Genomic DNA, 19,612 nt, shown 5'->3' with positions numbered 1-19,612 from the left:
AGGCCTATATATTCCAGCACACCCATCCTGCAGGCTCTATGTCAGCCCTAGAGTTTCTATGGCCTTGGCAGTCTCTATGGCACCGCTGCAGGGCTTTGAGCCGGAGCCCTGCAGAGTCCCCTTGCCCAGCCCCAGTGATTTCAGCTCTTGACGCACAAGCTTTATTTCACTGCCAGCTCTTCTGTTTCAGTTCTGTCTTCACATCTTCCCATCAGTGACACATCGTGCCGCTTTTGGTCTCAGAGTATGATTTTTGGATTTTTTGTAGCTCTGTGTTGTTTTAGCTCCCCTCTTGTACCCATAGTCCAGCCCCAACCTGCCAATCCTTACTGCAGCAACAGCTCTCCAGTCCCTACCCCAGCCCTTACAGCGATTTCAGCTCCAGCCCGCAGTTCCCGTCCCGGCTCCATATTCCCCAGAGCAGCCCCCCAGGGGTTTTACCCCAAAGCCTACCATCTTTGTGTCTCCTCCAGCTCTGCTGTCTCAGCTCCAGCTCCTCAGCTTCCCACTGCCTGCAGCTAAAACTGCTACTGCTTCTCACTGCAGCCCGGGGCTGTTGAGAAGGCCACAAGTCAGTCATTGTCATCACTTCAATGTCTTTAGGAGTTGTATCACCCACCCTCCTGGGTTCTCAACCTTGGGGACACTTGAAGCCCGAAGGCCAACATGTATCTCCCCCCTTCCCCTGGGTCTCAGCCCAGCATTTGTCCAAAAGCCCCCTCAGCTCCCCCAGGCAGCACCAGGGGCTGGGAAGAGCCACTGGGCCCCTGCTCCCCCATCCCAAAAGGTGTCCACGGGTTGATTCTCAGGCCCTGGAGCCCTCTGAGCCCCCACAGCCTCAGCCTCTGCTTGGTACCACGGGGCAAGGGCTGGTAACCCCCCAGGCATCTCCTGCAGGCCCTGAGCTGCAGCTCCATCCCCTTCTCCCGTGGGGAGAACCCTCCAGCCCCAGCATTTCCACCGTTCCACACTGTTTTGGGCGTGCCTCTAGTGCCAAGGGCTTTATTCCACATCCTGGGGCTTTCTGTCTCTACTGGGCTCACAACTGCTGTTTCAGCCCTAGCCCTACAACCTTTACTGAATTAACGTCAGATATTTAGAAAAAAAAAAAAAAAAAAAAACACAAAGAAACAAAAACAAACAAACAACAACAAAAAAAAACACGAGCCAAAAATAGTGCATTGAAACAAGCAAAATAATGAAAAGATGCAATAAATATGAAAAACATAGTTACTTCTAATAAAAGCAAAATAAAATAACAAAAAATGCATAAACTGCTGCTTTATTTCTGATCCTGTAAACACTGCTTTAAATCCAGAAACTACAGAAGCGCTTCTCGCCGGCCCCTGGTAGCACAGCCGGTCGTCCTGCGCTGCACCAGGCCCCGCACCAGGCCTCCGGCCGCCCTGGGTACGGCTGGCGCCACTGCCCCAGGACACCGGCGGCCCCCAGACACTGGCGCAGGCGGACGCGGGAGTCGCGTCCGTGCTCACCCTCGCTCCCCGGGCCGGCAGCTGCGGACATCCCGTCCCGGCGCAGCGGCACTCCTCCCGGCCGACCGACCGACCGCGCAGCTCCAAACGCCGCTCCCCGTCCCGCCGCCGGACTGACGCCCCCGGCTCCTCAGGGCGTAATTTATGCCCCAGGACCGGCCAGCTCAGTCAATCACAAGCGGATGCAGCGCCGGCCCCGCCAATCCCTGCTGAGGAAGCGCCGGCCAGGTGAACCCAACGAATCACAAGCGGAGGCAGCGCCGGCCCCGCCAATCCCAGCTCGGCCAGGCGAGCCCCCGCCCCGCTGTCCCCTCACGGCCCCGCTCCCGCCAGGGCCGGCGGATCGGGGCCGGGGGGTTCGGGGCCCGGGCTGAGGGCGCGGCGGCATTGCGGTCGCGATCGGGACCGGGAGCGCTGCGGGCGGCACGAGCCGCTCCTGCTCCGCCCGCAGCCGGCGCTGCGCCGGCGTCCTGCCGGGGCTCCGGGCACGAGAGGACGGCGGCGGCGATTTCCTGGTGCCGGCAGGGCTGTTGGGTGAGAGGATCTCAGTGTGAGACAAGTGACCACCCGAAACACACAAACAATAAGGGATGCTCAGAGTTGCACCAGAAACACCACTGCCCTGACCACACAAATATATCAATTTTAGAAAACACAAACAAAAGCGCAGCAAAAAAAAAGCCAACTCTTATTACTGCTAGTCCATTTCCCAAATATAATAAAAATAACCCCATCTCCATTCCCCTCAAAAACCTTCCAAAATATACACCCAGAACCCCCCAATTTAAAGACCTGCCTCTAACCAAATAAGAAGCATAAACCCCGCGTCTTTTAAACTATATAAATTCATTAACCTAACACATCAAAACCACAGAATTTTAAATCCTTAGTCCACACCAGCACACCATACACACCAATCCCATCACTACATACAAAAACAAAACCTATTTCCTATTACTAACATAACAAAAAAGTCTCAACTTTTAACTGCAATAAAAACACCTAATTAGCAGTAAAATCATCCTATTATAACTAACTCAAAACCCCAAACTTCCTCCAAAACAAATATTTTAAGTGCCAAAAACCCTCAAATACTTAAAGTAACTCCTTCAGAAATGCCTTCTGTACATTCCGGACTGATTTTGAGAGCAAAGCAAGGAAAGAAAAACCACACAGCTTGTTTTAAGAAAACTGTGGTCACTCCTGTGCATTCCCTGTCCAGGGTATTCAGCCCAGGCACAGACAGACTGCAGCACACAGATCTCCTTTGCTCTTTGTTAGTTTTACCCAGCCAAAGCAAAGACTTTTTTTTTCCCTTTTTCTTCAGGCTGTTTAAACCTGCTGCAGACTGGAAAACCCAGAGAAGCACAACAAAAAACAAATCAATCTACAAAAATAAAAATAGCACAAATGTAAATTAACTGCACCAAAAACAATTATTCCAAACTCAATAAACCAATAATGCCTCAAAACCATCAAAACACACAGACCACCTGTAAATACACACAAAAACCAAATGATCCATTAGACTACAAACAATAACTCCCAAATTATCCAAAGCTATAAAACATACACTGTAGTCAAGCAGGCTCAATAAACAAACTCTATAATACAATAAACAATAATTAATTATAAATATTAAGAAACCCTAAAAAATGAACTACCTCACACTGTCTCAAACCCACTAAAGCAAACACTAGATGCTCACCATGATAAAAGCCACCACTAAATAAATAAAAACCTCCCCTATACCTCACACCACAGCCAATTACACCACTGTACACCTTAGAAAACAAACCCTGGAAAAACACAATATCCCCCAAAAACCACTTGAAAACCAAACTCAGTTCAGAAATACTCTGATCATGTGAACTATTAATTCTAACATGAAATAAATACACCACACATCCCTCACCATACACCACCTACAAACAGAATAAAGCCACACAATAAATCATTAAAAACCACCAAACAGAAAAAAAACCAGCTCTACCCAACCTGAATCCCTCCACACAACACACAAAACCCCAATAACACATTTCAGAACTCTCTCAAAAAGAGCTACTTAAATTAATTCTACCTCAAATACAAACAAAGCAATCCATAAAGTTACCTTCACTCAAAAACCAAATTATATATAACAAATAATACCAAAAAAAATCACACAAAACACTACACACCACCTAAGAACATCATATTGAAAAGAAGCCACATAGAAGGGCCACTATTAATTAAAATTCCAGGTGAAAAGAAAATCTCTCCAGTTTAAACACAGAAAACAACAGAAAAAGGAGTTTCTTCAATCAATTTGAACTCCTTTTGTCTCCATAACTCCTTTTTCTCCTGGGAGCACCGGGGAGGGATTGGTGAGACAAAGCTGAAAAAGAAAAAAAAGTCCCCCCTATAAACCCACACTGGCTTACCTTCTGCTGCTGCTGGGTATAAAGGTTTGTCCCTCGTGGCCTCCAGAAGTGACGCTCCAAACCCACGTGCTCCTGCCTTCACTCCAAGAGCCACAGCCACGACCTGAGCACTCACTGCTCACAGCTGGATACCGAACTGAGCTGAGGCTCCCCCTCTTAAACCGCCCCCGGCTGGAACCGCCCCCTCGTTATCCATTACGGCTCCCAACTGTGCCTGGCCTGTCCCCTCATTATCCATTACATCTCCACAGTGCCGGGGGAGCGGGGCCGGGAGGAATCGGGGTCGGTGCTGAGCGTGGGGCGGAGCCGGGGGGCGGTTCCCGGGGCCCGCTGTCCAATCAGCGCTGCCGATTCCTCAACGAGCCCGCCAACTGGGAGCCGGGCGGGGATTCAAATCGGTGCCGGAAAAAGCCGATGCTCTATGAGCTCGGTGTGGAACTCTCCGGTGGGGTCCGGGGTCCTGGCACCTGGGACCCGCCCCGCGGCCGTGGAGCCCCGCCCCCGGCACTGCCCGGCCCCGCCCCCGCCCGCCTCTGGGCCCCGCCCCCGGCACTGCCCGGCCCCGCCCCCGGCCGCCTCTGGGCCCCGCCCCACAGCGCCCTGGCTCCGCCCCGAGTCCGCCCAGCGCCCCGCCTTCTTCAAGTCCCATTTAACCAGAATGATTTTTTGGGGTAGGAGCACCCAAAGCCAGCAGAACTGGCCTTAATCACTTTTGGGGATCTCTCTTTTCTTGCTCACCAAACTCCCACTGTCAAAACCCACCCTGAGGCTCAGCTCCCCATCCCTTCAATCCCTCCAAGGACCTCGGCTTGGATTTCCCAATCCAACAAGGCAGAAATTATATCCTAATTGCAGTAAGTGCTTAAGAAATAATTGAAAGACATGAAAGGAATGAAGAGAAATTAAACAAGAGCTGCCAGCTCCAGGGGCCATCCAAGGGCTGGTAAACCCCCTTACCATTTATTTTAATTAACCAACTCGGAGCAATTAACACCACACTGATAGAGTATGATTCTTTTCAATTGAGTCATAGATTAATATTGCAGAATGTAAAAAACCTTTCTAAACCCAGAAACTCTTTTAAGAGACACACAGGGCACAGCTGCAGACAGAGTCTGGTGATTCAGGGGAAAAACCCCAAAGTTTTCAGTCTTTAGCATCTTCCACAATGTCACCGTTGACAGCAAACATGGCTTCAGCCTCAGCAAGACAGACTCAGATTTTGCAGATCCTGGTCTCGCCTCAGCCTTTCAGCAGGTCCAGTCTGCAAGGAGAGAGAAGAAAATGGGTCAGAATGGACAGCCTACCTCCAGAAAATCAGCATCATCCATAAAGCATTAAATAGAGCTGGAAGTACTTCCCCAAAGGTCCATTTCCCTGCGGACTGAGGGCTCCAAGTTGAAGCAGAGGCTGCACCTGCCAAGGGCAGACTTTGGGAACCCCAGAAGTAAAATCTGCTCGATATTTCAATACAAAGTGACAGCAAAAACATTAAGTCCATTTGCACAAAAGGCAGAAGAGACGTGACTCAAAGTTAAGTCAAGATCTGGAGAAGTGAATCACAACTAACTAAAAACAACCTGTCAAATTATTGAGACACAAATAGGAACCTAATGCTGAGCTGGATAAACACAAAATGCTAATTTCCATGAAAATTGAAGGAAAAGTTGCTGAAGATCTTCCATAACACAAGACAACAATTACATGAAGCAGTCCAGTACGTGTTACAATGCACTGAAATGCTCTGGGTGAAATCATCTGTTCTGCAGAAACTGTTGAAGCACATTAAAATTTCACAGAGATGATTAAAAAAAAATGATATCAGGTTAAATCTCACCCTTTGCAGCATCTCTTGCAAGACAGCTCGACTTTCAAGAGTTAATGGTTCCTCAGGAATAAGAGCTTGCTTTTCCGGGGTTCCTAGAATAGAGCCCAGATGCCACAGTTCAGATCCTGAAGCCAAAAATCCAAATACAGCACTCCTTCAGAACCCTGAGGGACAGCCACGGATTCTGGGGCTACAGGAAACAGTGAAAAATGGCACCAAGAACAGTGCAGTGCTGGCTGGGAGAAGCAGCATTACTCTGTCCGAGAAAATGCCATTCTGCAGCCGGTTTAGTGCTCTAGAGAATTTTACTGCCATGGGGGGGAAAAATAAAATAATAAATAAATAAATAAATAAATAAATAAAAAGTATTATAGTTGGGGAATGAAGGAAAAAAATCCCCAAACCGCTGTCCAGAGTACGAGGGTGAACATCCACAACAGCACAGCAAAATAAATGGGAACTCCAGAAAATAACAGAGACATTAAATCCAGTTCAGAGGAACAACCACCCTCCATTAGAACAATGCTCTCACCAAAGAACTCTGGCATGGAGCCTTAATTCAGGATACAGTTAGTGAAGAATACCTGAAGACCACTTTTAAGTGCTGTACACCAAACTAAACCCAACCCCGCTTCCATTCTCTAGACAGATTCTCAGACAGCTGAGTGAGAGTCTCAAGCACACACTCAGTTGTCAGATTTGCCTTTGCCCACCTCAGCAAGGACAGAGCAGACGTGGCCAGTGCAGGTCAGACCCACCCCAAGCCCTGCCTGAGCCCCTCTAGCCACCCTTCCCCCTGCTAAGGCTGACCCCAACAGGCTCCAGCCAGGCCCTTTAGGAGTTTGCTTTGTGCACCCTCCTGATCTAATGGGAATGAACCCTCCTCTGCCCGGGGCCCAGTGAGATTTTCCTGGACAAAATGCAATTTCTCATACAAAAGGCAGACACGGTTGTTTTGTTTGTGATTTTTTTCTAGTATTTGCCTTACACAGGTGATGTTCCTCACAACTCAGCACTATGATGCCAACAGCAGCAATACAGAAAACCCCTCTGGGACAGAGCAGCAGAAAAACCCACCTCCAGACTCACCAGAGAGATGACAGGAGCGCCCTCCCTGCGATGCCTGCTGAGCCAAGTGGAGCTGGCAGGGTGACCCATGGACGTTCTGTGTTCACCTTTCAACAGAGTCAATGCAGAAACAGAACAAATCTCTCTCGGCGTCGAGATGCCTTCAGGTGCACCTGGAGATGCTGCAGTGTCCTTCAGCAGCCAGAGCAGAACAGGGTTTCTACCGTGCTGTGAGAAATACAATTCAATCAGAAGAAAATAAAAGGAAGCACCTCTCCTTGTATTTTTATATTAAAAAAAATCATGCATTAGAATTTTTTTAAGCGTTCATTCTTGCTTTTATGCAAGTGTAAGTTATGAGGACTCAACTTCCAGCCTGAAATTGCAACAGCCCCTCAGGCTGACTGACCTCAGCCAGACCACCAGAATCACTGAATTGTGGAAGGGAAAGCTCATCCCATTCCAGCCCCAGCCAGGGCACGGACACCTTCCACCAGATCCAGGGGCAGCCACAGCTTCTCTGGGGAACCTGTGCCAGGGTCCCGCCGCCCTCACAGGGAACAATTCCTTCCTGATATTTAATCTAAACCGGCCTCTGAGGCATAAACTGAAAAATCACAACTAATTCTTTATAGTAAACTAAAGACCATATACATTATGTATATTAGTATAGTATAGTATATAGTATATTATATAGTATACAATATAGTATATTAGAATACATTCCAAGTAGTATTTTAAAATATATAAGATAAATTTATTATTATATATTACATATACATAATATATTTTATATATATATTAATATATTATTAATATATTTAGTAACACTGTGCTTATTACTTTTTTGCATATATTTAAACATTACAAATAAGAAACCTTCAAATAATCAGACAATGAACTAGAAGAACTAACCCAAACAACAGAATAACAGCATTAAGAGCACAAATAAAGAAATGAACACAGACTCTAAAATAATATGTTCTCTTAAAATTGTGCCAAAAAAGCCAAAGCACACGTGAGAAAGAGAAAGGTGAAAAAATGAATAAAAAAAGACCCCCCCCCAGGGCCTGGAGACCACCACCACTAAAAACTGACCGTGCGCAGAAAAAGATAAAGTAATTACTATTCCAAACGAAAATAACCAAGATCAAAAAATAAATATGTACGAAGAAAGCCTGTAAGACATTATGCATATGTAAAACCTCAGAAAATAAGAAAGGGGGCAAATCCGGCCCGGAACTGCCCTGGGCTCGTTCGGTTCGGCTGAGGGGGCGACGTTCGGGGAAACTCGGCTGGGTTCGGCTGTTCGGCGATTTCCGTCAGCCGTCGGCTATTCTCAGCTGTTCGGCAACACTCGGTCATTTTCGTCACTCTCCGGCTCTTTCCGATTGCTAAGAGCATTACGTCACTTTCGCCCCTCCCTGCCGCCATCTTTAGAAGGTCAGGCGCAGCGAGCCGCGCCGCCATCTTGGTTGTGGCACACTTAAGGACCCCATCGGTGTTTAACACAGACGCCTGCCGAAAACGCCTACCCTGAACCCAGCTGCGTCTAGCTGAACCCACAGCGCGTGTCCGTACATCTGGAAACGCCACAGAAAATTGTCCCCGAGCAGCGCCGTGGTCGGGATTTTTATGCAGGCAGTTAGATAGACACACTAAAGGTCCTCTCTGTTTCCCGCCCTTTTGGCCGCCCTCTTTAAAAGGTCAAGCGCCGCGAGCCGCGCCGCCATCTTGGTTGTGGCACCCCCCCCAAATGTCCCCCTCGGCTGCTCGCACAGGCGCCGGACCACATCGCCTGCCCGAACACTGCCGTGGCGCCGCTCAGCCCCCATCCCGTGTCCACTCACCTGCGTACGCCGCGGAAAAATCGCTCCCGGGCGGCTCCGTAGTCCAGGTCGCGCGCAGGGAGCCGGCTGCCACGTGTCCGGCTGCTCACATTTGTTTTCCGGCCTTTTTGGCCGTGATCTTTCGGCGCTCGGGCGGCAAAACTGCCCGGGGCTGCTACGGCGGAGGCCTGCAGTACCGAAATTTATCCACGAGATGGCAGCATTGCCTTACAGATCACAGCCTGGGGGAGAGCTGCAGTACCGATCTTTATCCGCAGGATGGCAGCATTGCCTTACAGATAGGCTCGGGGGAGAGCTGCAGTACCGCTCTCTGTCCACACGGTGGCAGAGCTGCCGCAGGGAGCGCAGGCAGAAAAGAACGTGGCCAAAATTCCCCTTCCAAACATCCCCGAAAATAAAGGCCCCAAAAGACCCCCAACCACAACAACTACGACAACCCTGCCATCAACCGAGCCAAAATCAAAAAAGCCTTCATTTTAGGCTACACTTCAATATTTCTTCTATTTCTTAGTTGGATATTTCTTTTAATCATTACCATTTATCTATTATATCATGTACATTATATTCCATATATTTTACATATTGTAATATATGGAACATTTAATAATATTGATTGCATCTATTGATATAATTTTTTGTATTTTATAGTTCTCTTTTTGCTACTTTTTTTTCAATTTCTGTTTACTTCTTGATATTTTAAATTATATGAATTCATTAACCAAACACATCAGAACCACACTTAATCAGAATTGAAGGACCCTGGTTTTCTAAGGGGTAAATATTTAATCTTTATTAAAATAATAATCTCGATTTTGGGGAGGGGGGAATTGTTTGTGGGGGGGTTTTGTTCTGGGTTTTTCTTGTTTGCTTAGTTTTGGATTTCTTGGCTAATTAACAAGGAGGTTCAGAGAGTTAGAAAATAAAAGGTTTAATTTTATTGCTACCTCTGAAAAACACCTGACCTCAAGTTACTCCTGGTAATACTGTGCATGGGGAGAATGAGACCTGAGAGGAAAAAAAGGGCACCACAGTCTTTACACCTTTCGCTGTTAAAGCTTTTTAATTTAGCAGATAATACAGAGGTTTTTTGCTAACTGCACTCTCAATTATTTCCAGACACCCAATGGACGTGGAGGTCATTTTTCAACTTCTTTCTTGCCAACAGCCAAACTTCCACCTACCCGGGGTAAGAAAGAGAATGGAGAAAAATAATAATAATAAAAAAATGAACAAATAAAACATAAAAAACATGAGGAGGGAAAAATAGGATTAAAAAGTTAAAGGTTTCTGTGTAGAAGTCCACCAGAAGGGTGGTCAGTGTGCAGAGAATGGGAGGCTCCTGGAAAACAGAGAATGGTTGGTCTTTATTCATGTTATTCTTTATTCTTTTTATATTAAAGCATGGCAGAAATTATTTTAGTGTTCTTTCATGTCATTCTTTCCTGGTTTTCCTCTCCTTTAGGGCCAAACTTCCACCTACTCTGGGTAAGAAATAGAATTTTTAAAAGGAACAAAGAAAACATGAAAAAATAAAAATAAATAAAATTGAATAAAAATTAGGAAAAAGGTTTTAAAAATTAAAAATGCAAAAAAAAAACCCCATGGAAATAAAATAAAAATCAAAAAAAACCTAAACGTAATATTAAAAAAAAGTTAAAAATTAAAAATAAATATAAAATCTTTTAAAGAACACAAAACAACAGCTGGACTGGGATAAGGCCTTCCAGGGGCTTTGCTTCCTACTGGCTCCATCCTTTTTTGCCAACTACCTGCAAGAGGAAAAACAACAGGGATAAAGTTTCAAACAGGATGTCCTTGGTTTGAGGCACTTCAAAATAAGATTTTTAACAAAATAAGTTGGCCAAGAAAGAGACTCAAAATCAAGATGTAAGTCTCACAGCTATATAAAAAAAAAAAAAAAAAGTGTCTCTGGTGTGCATAACTTGTCAGCCCCTCATGTTTTCAGTCCTTAAATTGATTTTTACCAAGGAGAACTCGACAGCTCCAGACACTTTGTGTCAATCCAGGAATACCCTCTACAGCCCAACTACACCCCACATGACAAATTTCAACTCCCCAGGACTTGTCCCATTCCCCCCACACCCAGACTGAGCAACAAGGCAGAGCAGCTCCAGGCCAAACACACCAACACCCGTGACACAGGACAGGACAAAAGGGGGGACACAACAGGGACAGAAATATCTGGGCAAGAAGAATGACCCTGAGGACCGAGAGAACTCGCAATGAGATGACCGAGGTCAGACCGATGGAGAGCTGACCAGGCTCAGAGAACCCTGCAGGAAGAAGATGCCAATGGGATCACTGATCCCAAGAAAGGCAGAGATGGATGCCCGAGAATCCTACGGTCAGAATCCTCCACTGAGCTGTGCACTTTTAGAAGACCTAATCTGCCAGAATGGATCACAGCAGGGCACAGCTGTGGATACAGCTCAGAACAAGACCTGGAAAGGCACCAGCCTGGATGGTTGTGGAGAGAGATGGATTCTGATGTGTGTCTGAGCACCTGAGTCAAAGTTCAATGATATCAGTGCCTGTCCAAGGAACAGGGAGATGTTAAGAACGATGCCTGGGGTTTCCAAAAGACCCCTTGAAGGGTTAAGGCAAAAGACACACAAAACAAAACACACAACAGACACAGAGTGCACAACAGACAAGTGACACGACGTGCCCTGGGACTGCTCTGCCCTGCACACCTCAGCACTGTGAGACCTTCCCTTCACGTGCCCTAAAGGGGTCACATCTTGGACATCCCCATCTCCAAACCCGACCCAAAAATCCCTTCCGGTGACTCCCAACCCACACCCCACTTTCACCCCCTCTGTGGCTTTGAGCCCTTCACTTATCTCTGGGATGTTCAGGGATGAGAATCCACATCAGGGGCCAAGGAAGGCTGTCTCTGCCTCAGGGAAATTCCTGCTGTCTCAGTCAGGTGCCATAAAGAAAACCAAACATCCAGGGATGATCTCAGCAGGGCTGTTGGCAGGCGGGTGAGAGGATCTCAGTGTAATACAAGTGGACGACATGAAACACCCAAACAATAATGGAGGCTTAGAGTTACACCAGAAACTACCCTGACCACACAAATATATCAATTTTAGAAACAAAAACACAAACAAAAGTCCACCAAAAAAAGTACCAAGTCTTCGTACTTATAGCCAAGCTACCAAATATAATAAAGATAACCCAATGTCCATTCCCCTCAAAAAGCCTCCAAAATATAGACTCAGAACCCCCCCAACTTAAAGACCTGTCTCTAAACAAATAAGAAGCAGAAAACCCATGTCTTTTGACCTATATAAATTCATTAACCTATCAAAAATTAACAGCACCAAAACCAATTATTTCTACTCTAATAAACTCACAATATCTCAAAGCCATCAAAACAAACAAACCACCTAAATTCACACAAAACCAAGAGATTCATTTGAGTACAAACGATATCTCCTAAATTATCCATAACTATAAAACATGTACCATAGTCAAGCACACTAAAAAAACAACCCCCTATAATACAATAAACAATAATCTAATTATAAATTTTAATAAATCCTATAAAATTACCTACATCACACTGTGTCTAGGCCGCTAAAACAAACATAACACACTTGCCATGATAAAAGCCACCACTAAAAAAACCTCCCCCATACCTCACACCACAGCCTATTACACCACTGTAAACCTTTGAAAACATACCCTTGAAAAACACATTTTCCCTAAAAAGCAGTTCAACAACAAAACTCAGTTCAAAAATACTCTGGCCAACATGCAAACTATGAAACCCAACATGAAATAAATACACCATATTTCCCTCATCATGTGGCATCTACAAAATAAATAACACTACACAATAAAACATTAAAAACCACCTTAAAACCACAAAAAAGAAAAAACTAGCTCTGTCCAACCTGAATCCCTACATATAATACACAAAACCCCAATAATACACACCAGAAGCCTCTCAAAAAAAAGCTACTTAAATTAGTTCTACCTCAAATACAAAAAAAATCCACTATAACATCATCTTTACTCAAAAACCAAGTTGCACACAATAAATAACACCAAAAAAGTCAAACAAAATGCTACATACTACCAAAGAACCCAATACTGAATAAAGAACACATAAACATACACAACTCATTAAAATTCTAGGTGAAAATGAGTTTCCTCCAGTTCAAACATAGAAAACTACAGAAGAGGAATTTTTTTTTTTCGCAATTTCAACTTCTTTTATTTCCATAACTCCTTTTTTTTTCTAGGAGCACCAGGAAGGGATTACTAAGATAAAGCTGAAAAGGAAACAAAGCCCCCTCTATAAACCCACACTGGCTTACCTTCTGCTGATGCTCGGTATAAAGGCTTATCCCTCATTACCTCCCAAAGTGATGCTCCAAATCCACGTGCTCCCACCTTCACTCCATGAACCACGTCCAAGACCTCAGGATGAGCTCCTCACACCCCACGGCCGATACCAAACCGAGCTGAGGCTCCCCCTCTTAAACCGTCCCCGGCCAGAACCGCCCCTCATTATCCATTACAGCTCCCACTGTCCATTACAGCCTGGTCTGTCCCCTCCTCATCCTAGTGGCTCACACCTGTGGGGGAGTGAGGCCGGGGGGAACCGGAGCCGGGATCTCTGCCGGGGCCGGGGGGAGGCCGGGGCAGGGGATCGGGACCGGGGGAATCGGGGCCGGGGGAAAGCGGGGCCGGGGGGAACCGAGGGAGAGCGGAGCCCCCGGGCCCTCAGCGCGGGCGGGGCGGGGCCGGGGAACCGGGGCCGGGGGGATCGAGGCCAGTGCCAGGGCCGGGGAACCGGGGCCGGGGGGAACCGGGGTCGGCGCTGAGGGAGGGGCGGAGCTCCCGGGCCCTCAGGGCGGGGCGGGGCGGGGCCGGGGCGGTTCTTGGGGCCCGCTGTCCAATCAGCGCTGCCCATGCCTGAGCGAGCCCGCCAATCGCGGGCCGGGCGGGGCTTCAAAAGGGTCCCGGAAGAGGCTTCTGGGTTTATGGCTCGGTGTGGAGCTCTCTGGGCGGTCTGTGGGGTGTCCCTGGGCTGTTTTAGTGCGGTAAGACTATCCTCATTTATTTCCCTGCAGGGTATGGTGTGTGGGACTGTATTGAGGTATACGTTATATGGTGGGTAGTAACAGGTGCAGCTGGGGTTGGGTTGAGAGCCCGTTGTTCCGTGCCTTGGTCGGAATTTGCCTTAGAATTGCAAGACCTTTTCCTCTGGGCGGCTGGGAATATGCTGGGAGTATGAATATGCTGAGCCTTGGTGTTTTTGCAAGTGAGAGGGAGACATGTACTTTTGGGGTATGTTGTTTGGGGAAGGTACAGAACTTTGCCTACCTTGGTTTTTTCCCTTTAATCTCTTGCAGTGCATGGGTCTCGCTGGGGTCTGATGCTGAATGTATTAATTAGGCTTTAACTGGGACAGAACATGGCAGGAAGAAACAGTCTTTTGAGGTTGATTCATAAAGTAACTTGAATAATAAAATTTCTGTGGAAGTTACTATAGAATTTGTAAGAGGTACTTATTAGAAGAGGAGGCAGCTTTTGAGTAATGTGAGTTATTTCTGCTAGTTTAAGTTTTCCTTTTCAAGGTATTGGGCATCTGCAAGTTTGCCATAACTTGTGAAGTGCCAAGGCCTGAACAACAGGCCCTGAGCTCAAGTTGACCTGGAGATAAAGGTTTAAACCAGATGTTGTGTTTGCATCCCCTCAGTAGTGAAATAGCCAGGATCATTAGTGTTCTGGACTAGGTCAGTGCTCATTAGTGAAGCATGGCTTGACCTTCCTGCGTTCAGAGGCCGGACAGGGCCCCGAGATCAGTCCTGTGGCCTCGTTGGGAGATGCAGTGCCGAAGGCAGCTCTTGCGTGGCTCTTGAAGCCCTGGCCAGGCTTTGGGCACATCCAGGAGGAGGCTGAGCCCAGCTGTGCCTGCAGTGGGAGTTGCGTGAGCCCGTTCATTGCCCGCAACTGTGTGACCTGGGCCCTGTCCCGGCATGGCCAGGGCCTCTTTGCCTGATGGTGGACACACTCGTGGGAATTCCCAGTTCTCCAGGGCTGGGCTGTGACAGGGGATTCCCAGCTGCTGTGTGGCTATGGAGGGTGAGGAAGCCTCAGAGTCCCTGGTGTTGGACCTCAGTCCCTGTAGGTGATCTTGGGTAGCAGTGCTGAGGGACACTGCTGAGCTTCTCCTTGGGGGTTCTCTGCTGCTTTGAGTAGGGAGATGCACATTTCCATATAGCTCAGGATTGCTTGGGCAAACGAACGGAGCCCTGGAAGGTCCTTGAATGTGTGGGGTTTTTCTCTAGTCCTGGCTTAGAGTAACCTTCTGTCCTAAAGGGATCGAGCAGCACTTGCTGCTGCTGGGAGACTTCAGTTCCTTTCCTTCCAAATGTTTGGAATGCTCTGTAGCTGATGTGCTGCTATCAACATGTGCAAGGTTCCTGTCTTTGCAGCATATTTTATCGTATTCCCCGTGAGATTGAATGTCCCTGCAGTGATTTGTGACCTGCTGAAATGTTAAAGCCAAGCGAGTGATAAGCTCATTGTTTTTCCAAATGTGTCCTTTTACCTCTGTTTTGCCTCCCCATTAATAGTAAAATAAGGCCATTCTCCCTGTTGGTGTCTGTGTCCATTCTCCTGCCACTGTGGACTGGAAAAACACTCGGTCACTGGTCACTGCCTGGAGTGGTGCAAGGAGAGATCCCAGGGCAGCCACCAAGTCTCCACTTGCTCCTTTTCCCTGGTGAGCTCCTTGGGGTGAGTGCAGTGATCCCTGAGGATGGAGAAGGGCTTGGAATGAGGGAAAAGACTTGGAGAAACCATTTTCCAGAAGGATGTGAGCCTGAAGGTTTGTCCGTTATCTGGTGCTTTTGTCCATCTCATGTGTTTTCTGTTTTTAATGATTGTTTAAGTTCGAGGACACTAATTTCAAAATGAAGAGGGCATTTCTAGGGCATATTTTTTTATGATTTTTATGCCTTTTTGTTTTGTGGAAAGAATTAATTTTGTTTTCATGTTTTGTCCTTCAGGACGTGCAGAAGCTCAGTTGACCCTCCCACACCGAGCAGTGCCAGTGCACAGCAGTGAAATGCATCAGTTGTTGTCTGAATGGATTAAACCTGTTGGTGCTGCTGTTGGTTCACTGTGAGGATTTGTTGTTCCTATGCACTTGGGGGGCTTTGGCCACGCTCGGGGGGATGTAAAATAAGCACTGGGGGCTGCTCTGGATATGTGTGCTCTGGACATGAGCACTGGGTTTGGCAGCAAGGCTGAAGGGTTTGTGAGAGCAGAGCAGGGAATGGACAAGTCAGCTCCAGCAGGGTGAGGTATATCTGCTTCTGCTTCCAGAAGCTTGTAATTTGTGGAAATTTTAAAGCCTGTGGCTGTAATTAGTAGTAATAATAGTGCCCTCTTTTATCTCTTAAGGTCCCTGGCCAACATGGAACAAGAACTGACCCAGAACTTGTTGGTGCCCTGGTAGAGAGAGAAGTAGCAAATGGTATTGAGAGAATTTCTGTGGGGATATGTGAGATCCTGGTGTTCCTGTGAGCTTAAGAAATGATCTGCAATGAAAAATATTTTTTTTTTTTTTCTACAGGAGAATCTGATGTGGAACACGTGACCCAGATGACTTGATGTGACTTCTTGAAACCTTGAAATAAGGTGGTATTAATCTTTTTGGATAGAAGCAAAGCATTTGCAAGCACTTGGCAGAAGCCTATGAAAGGTAAGTGACGGGCTAAGGACACGAGCAGGAAAACATCTGGGGCTGTGATTTGATTTCACAGAGGGTTATGGATTCCTGTCTCAAATGTCCATATGGCAGTGGAGCTGGATCTATATGCCCCAGTGGAGAGGCAGGGTTGTCCTGTGTTCCTGGCTTTCTAGAGGCTGGAGTGTTGCCCAAGGAAGAGCATCCTGGTTTTGCTGCTGTGTTCAGGCACCAGCAGCCAGGAGTTGTTTGGTGCCTCGTTCCAGAAGCAGCAGGAACCTGGATTTCTGTCTCTAGGATTGTCTTGCTGTCCAAGGCTAAAGGTGAGTAGCAAGGCAGCTCTGGGAGCTCTTGGAAGTCAGGAGTGCCTGGTCTCTCATCTCCAGGTGCTGCTCAGGTAATTGCTCAGGTGTTCACTTAATGGTTCTTTGATGGCTTTGGACTTTCTGGTTGGAAGAAAAAGGGTCCTTTCCAGTCTCTGCCTTCTGTAATTCTGGGATCAGCCATTACTCTTTTCAGGCAGGCTAGATAGCCTCAGGAGTGGGCAGAGGAAGTGCTACCTGAAGTGTGGTTCCACAGGAGAGGGGAACAAGCTTTCTGCAGAGGTTCAAATGGCTTGTGACTTATAGAAGCACTGAGGTCTGAACAAGAGTCTTGAGCCAAAGCTGTCAGTGGCCTATTTTGGTACTGGACAGTCTTGATGGGGCCATTAAATCCAGTTTTTCCAAGAGCCTTTTCAGCGTATCTTTAGTGTATCTATCTTGACTGCCAGATTTCTACAAGAGAGGCCTCCTTGAGTTTGTCATGTGAGCAAAGGGTCCTTCACACAGTGGCTTTTCTGCATTGCACATTTAGTTACAGTCTCCACTCTGGAGGGAATTTTCATTTGGAGCCAGTTACTGCCTTTCTTAAAAGATTTGTTACATGGTCAGAGACTAAGCTTACCCTTAGAAGCACACCGTGACTGACAAGGCTATCTGTGGAGCATGTGCTATGTCCAGAGAGGATTCACTGACAGCTACTTGGGTTGTAGGAAGACAGCTGGTGACAGCTGGCAAGTTTATCCTTTTATCATCCTGGCCGTCAGTGCTCCTGTTCTTCCTTTAGTTCTGTTTCTTTGCATATCAGTTCTTCAGCTGTGCTGATGAAGTGCAGAGGATGAGTTTGCTCACTTTATTTCAGCCTCTCATAGATTCTAGTCCCATTAATGGGCCTGCCTGGCACAGACGAGAGGAGAGTTTGGTTAGGGTTTTTTTTGTCTTTTTTCTTGCCCCTCACCCTTTTGTAATTTGATTGATAGCAGGTAATTCTTCAGCTCAGTCTTTGCTCCTGATGCTACAGTGTCATGCTTGCTAGGGGAAGCTGCATGTAATGAATGCACATTGCATTCAGCTGTCAGGAGTAATTTTCCATCTGTCCATCTGTGGCACAAAATTAGAAGGCAGTCCTTCCAGCATGCGACTCTGCCCTGTATTTCCCCCAACCAAGGTATTCAGTCCACAAGTTACCAGTTTTGTCATCTTCTCTCCTTTCTGCCAACAAAATACACATGAAAAAAGAACTGCCTGTAGGCCATAAAAGTGTACTTGCAAGTCATAATCAAAAGCTGAGCTTCCTGGTCTTTTCACAACTTTCTCGCTAAACTCGTTGGCTTCAATGGCTCTCAGTTCTCTGTGAGAGAAGGAACCTATTAAAAGCCACACGGAAACATTAGCTAGCGAAGGCAGAAAAGCCTTTGCTACCCTCGGCCGCAGGTTTTGTTAACCCCTCCAAGCTGCAACCAGCATTACCGCATTTTGTGTGCCCCTGGTGTAAGACAGCCCCTTGTAGGTCATAAATCACCACGGGTGTCATCACAGAACAACCTTGCTGGGCCCGTTATTGTTATTAGGTCTAGAAAGATGAGTTGCTGACCTTTACCGAGCGCTATTTCTGTTGACTGCTAAAAACCTTCGGAACAAATCGGAACAAAGTTGCGTGTTCCTTGGCCGTGTGAGCCAGGCTCTAACTGCCTGTGAGCTTTCTGAATGTTAGCAAATCTTCAATGATCTCTCAAATGAGGGCCTAGTTTACTTTGCATATACTCTAAAGAAAGGTATGCTTCAGGTCCAGACTACCGGTACTAAATACTACCGGTTATTCCCATTGACACAGCTTCTGATTTGTCAATGGGAATAACACAACGGGAAAGCAAGCTCCCATGTAGAAAGAGGCATACCGCTGTTACCCATGACACAAACTGCCCACTGTTGGTGTGGGCAGACCAGTGCTGGTCTATGCCATAAAGAAGCTCATTAGGAATACAGTAGGGTGAGAACCTAGGCTTTGTATATTCCACAGGTTTCAGGATAACACTTGTCAAATGCCTCCTGTTCTGCCGTGCATCTCAATGCTTCTGATTATTACTTGCAAAGTTATTTTGCAGCAAAGCTTCCAACCTGTACCAAGCAGTACAGGATATACGGGTAAAGGAACTGCCGTAATTGTGCAAATTATGGAAGGAAATGCCACCTTTCTAAACCTGTTGTGAGGAATGGTGGCAGGAGGATTCTGGAGGGATTTGATGCTGATGTTCATGGGAAAGTTTTGAACCAGAACCTTATGAAAGGTCCCCATATTTTCTCTCATTTTAGGGTTGAAGTATGAGGAAGTTGTATTGGCTTCAATCTGTCAGGGAAGTCCTAAATATTTCTTTGCTTACGGACATAGCTTAAGGTGCTGAGAGATGCAGTTGGCTAGGTGCACTGCCTCGGCTGTCGGGACACTCAGGGAAGCAGCGGAGAGGCAAAGCTTAGGCCTGGCGCTAGAAAGCCAGATGAGAACTGTACGAAGCGGAGTTCTTACTCAGCAGTTTAACCACTTGGTGCTGTAGACTAGTGAGTTACAGCACTCAGGAAATGCCTCTGTTTCTGTCCTGTCTATAAAGACAGGAAAAAAGTCTTTGCTTTCTTAAGGAACTTAGTGATGCCCCTTCCGCTTGCAATAAGAAGTATATGCATCAAAGAAATTGATTATGAGCTTGGCTCTATATTAAAAGAGTTGAAGCCAAACCGTTGAGCCCACTGCTGCTCTCCACATCTGTGTTCATTGCTCTGATAATGAATAACAGTTGGGATAAAATATTTTTGATGAAGCAAAACACAAGTGTTTTCCTCTGCCTCTTTTTGTGAATGTTCTTGTAAGCCTACATATAGATCACCTTCCTTTGTTGT

General features: G+C 46.7%; 1 long non-coding RNA gene across 1 annotated transcript; it reads left to right on the top strand.

The window, feature by feature from the left end:
- The first annotated feature begins 15,427 nt into the window (after positions 1–15,427).
- On the top strand, positions 15,428–16,702 carry LOC310923606. Its single transcript, XR_014592651.1, has 3 exons — positions 15,428–15,832; positions 16,115–16,187; positions 16,287–16,702. It is a non-coding gene; the product is annotated as an uncharacterized lncRNA (long non-coding RNA).
- The last annotated feature ends 2,910 nt before the right edge of the window (positions 16,703–19,612 follow it).

This window comes from Zosterops lateralis, assembly GCF_965231275.1.
Source record: "Zosterops lateralis genome assembly, contig: HAP1_HAP1_SCAFFOLD_135, whole genome shotgun sequence".
NCBI lineage: Eukaryota > Metazoa > Chordata > Aves > Passeriformes > Zosteropidae > Zosterops > Zosterops lateralis.
Note: the sequence above shows the minus strand (reverse complement) of the source record. Positions and strands in the feature narration are given on the sequence as shown.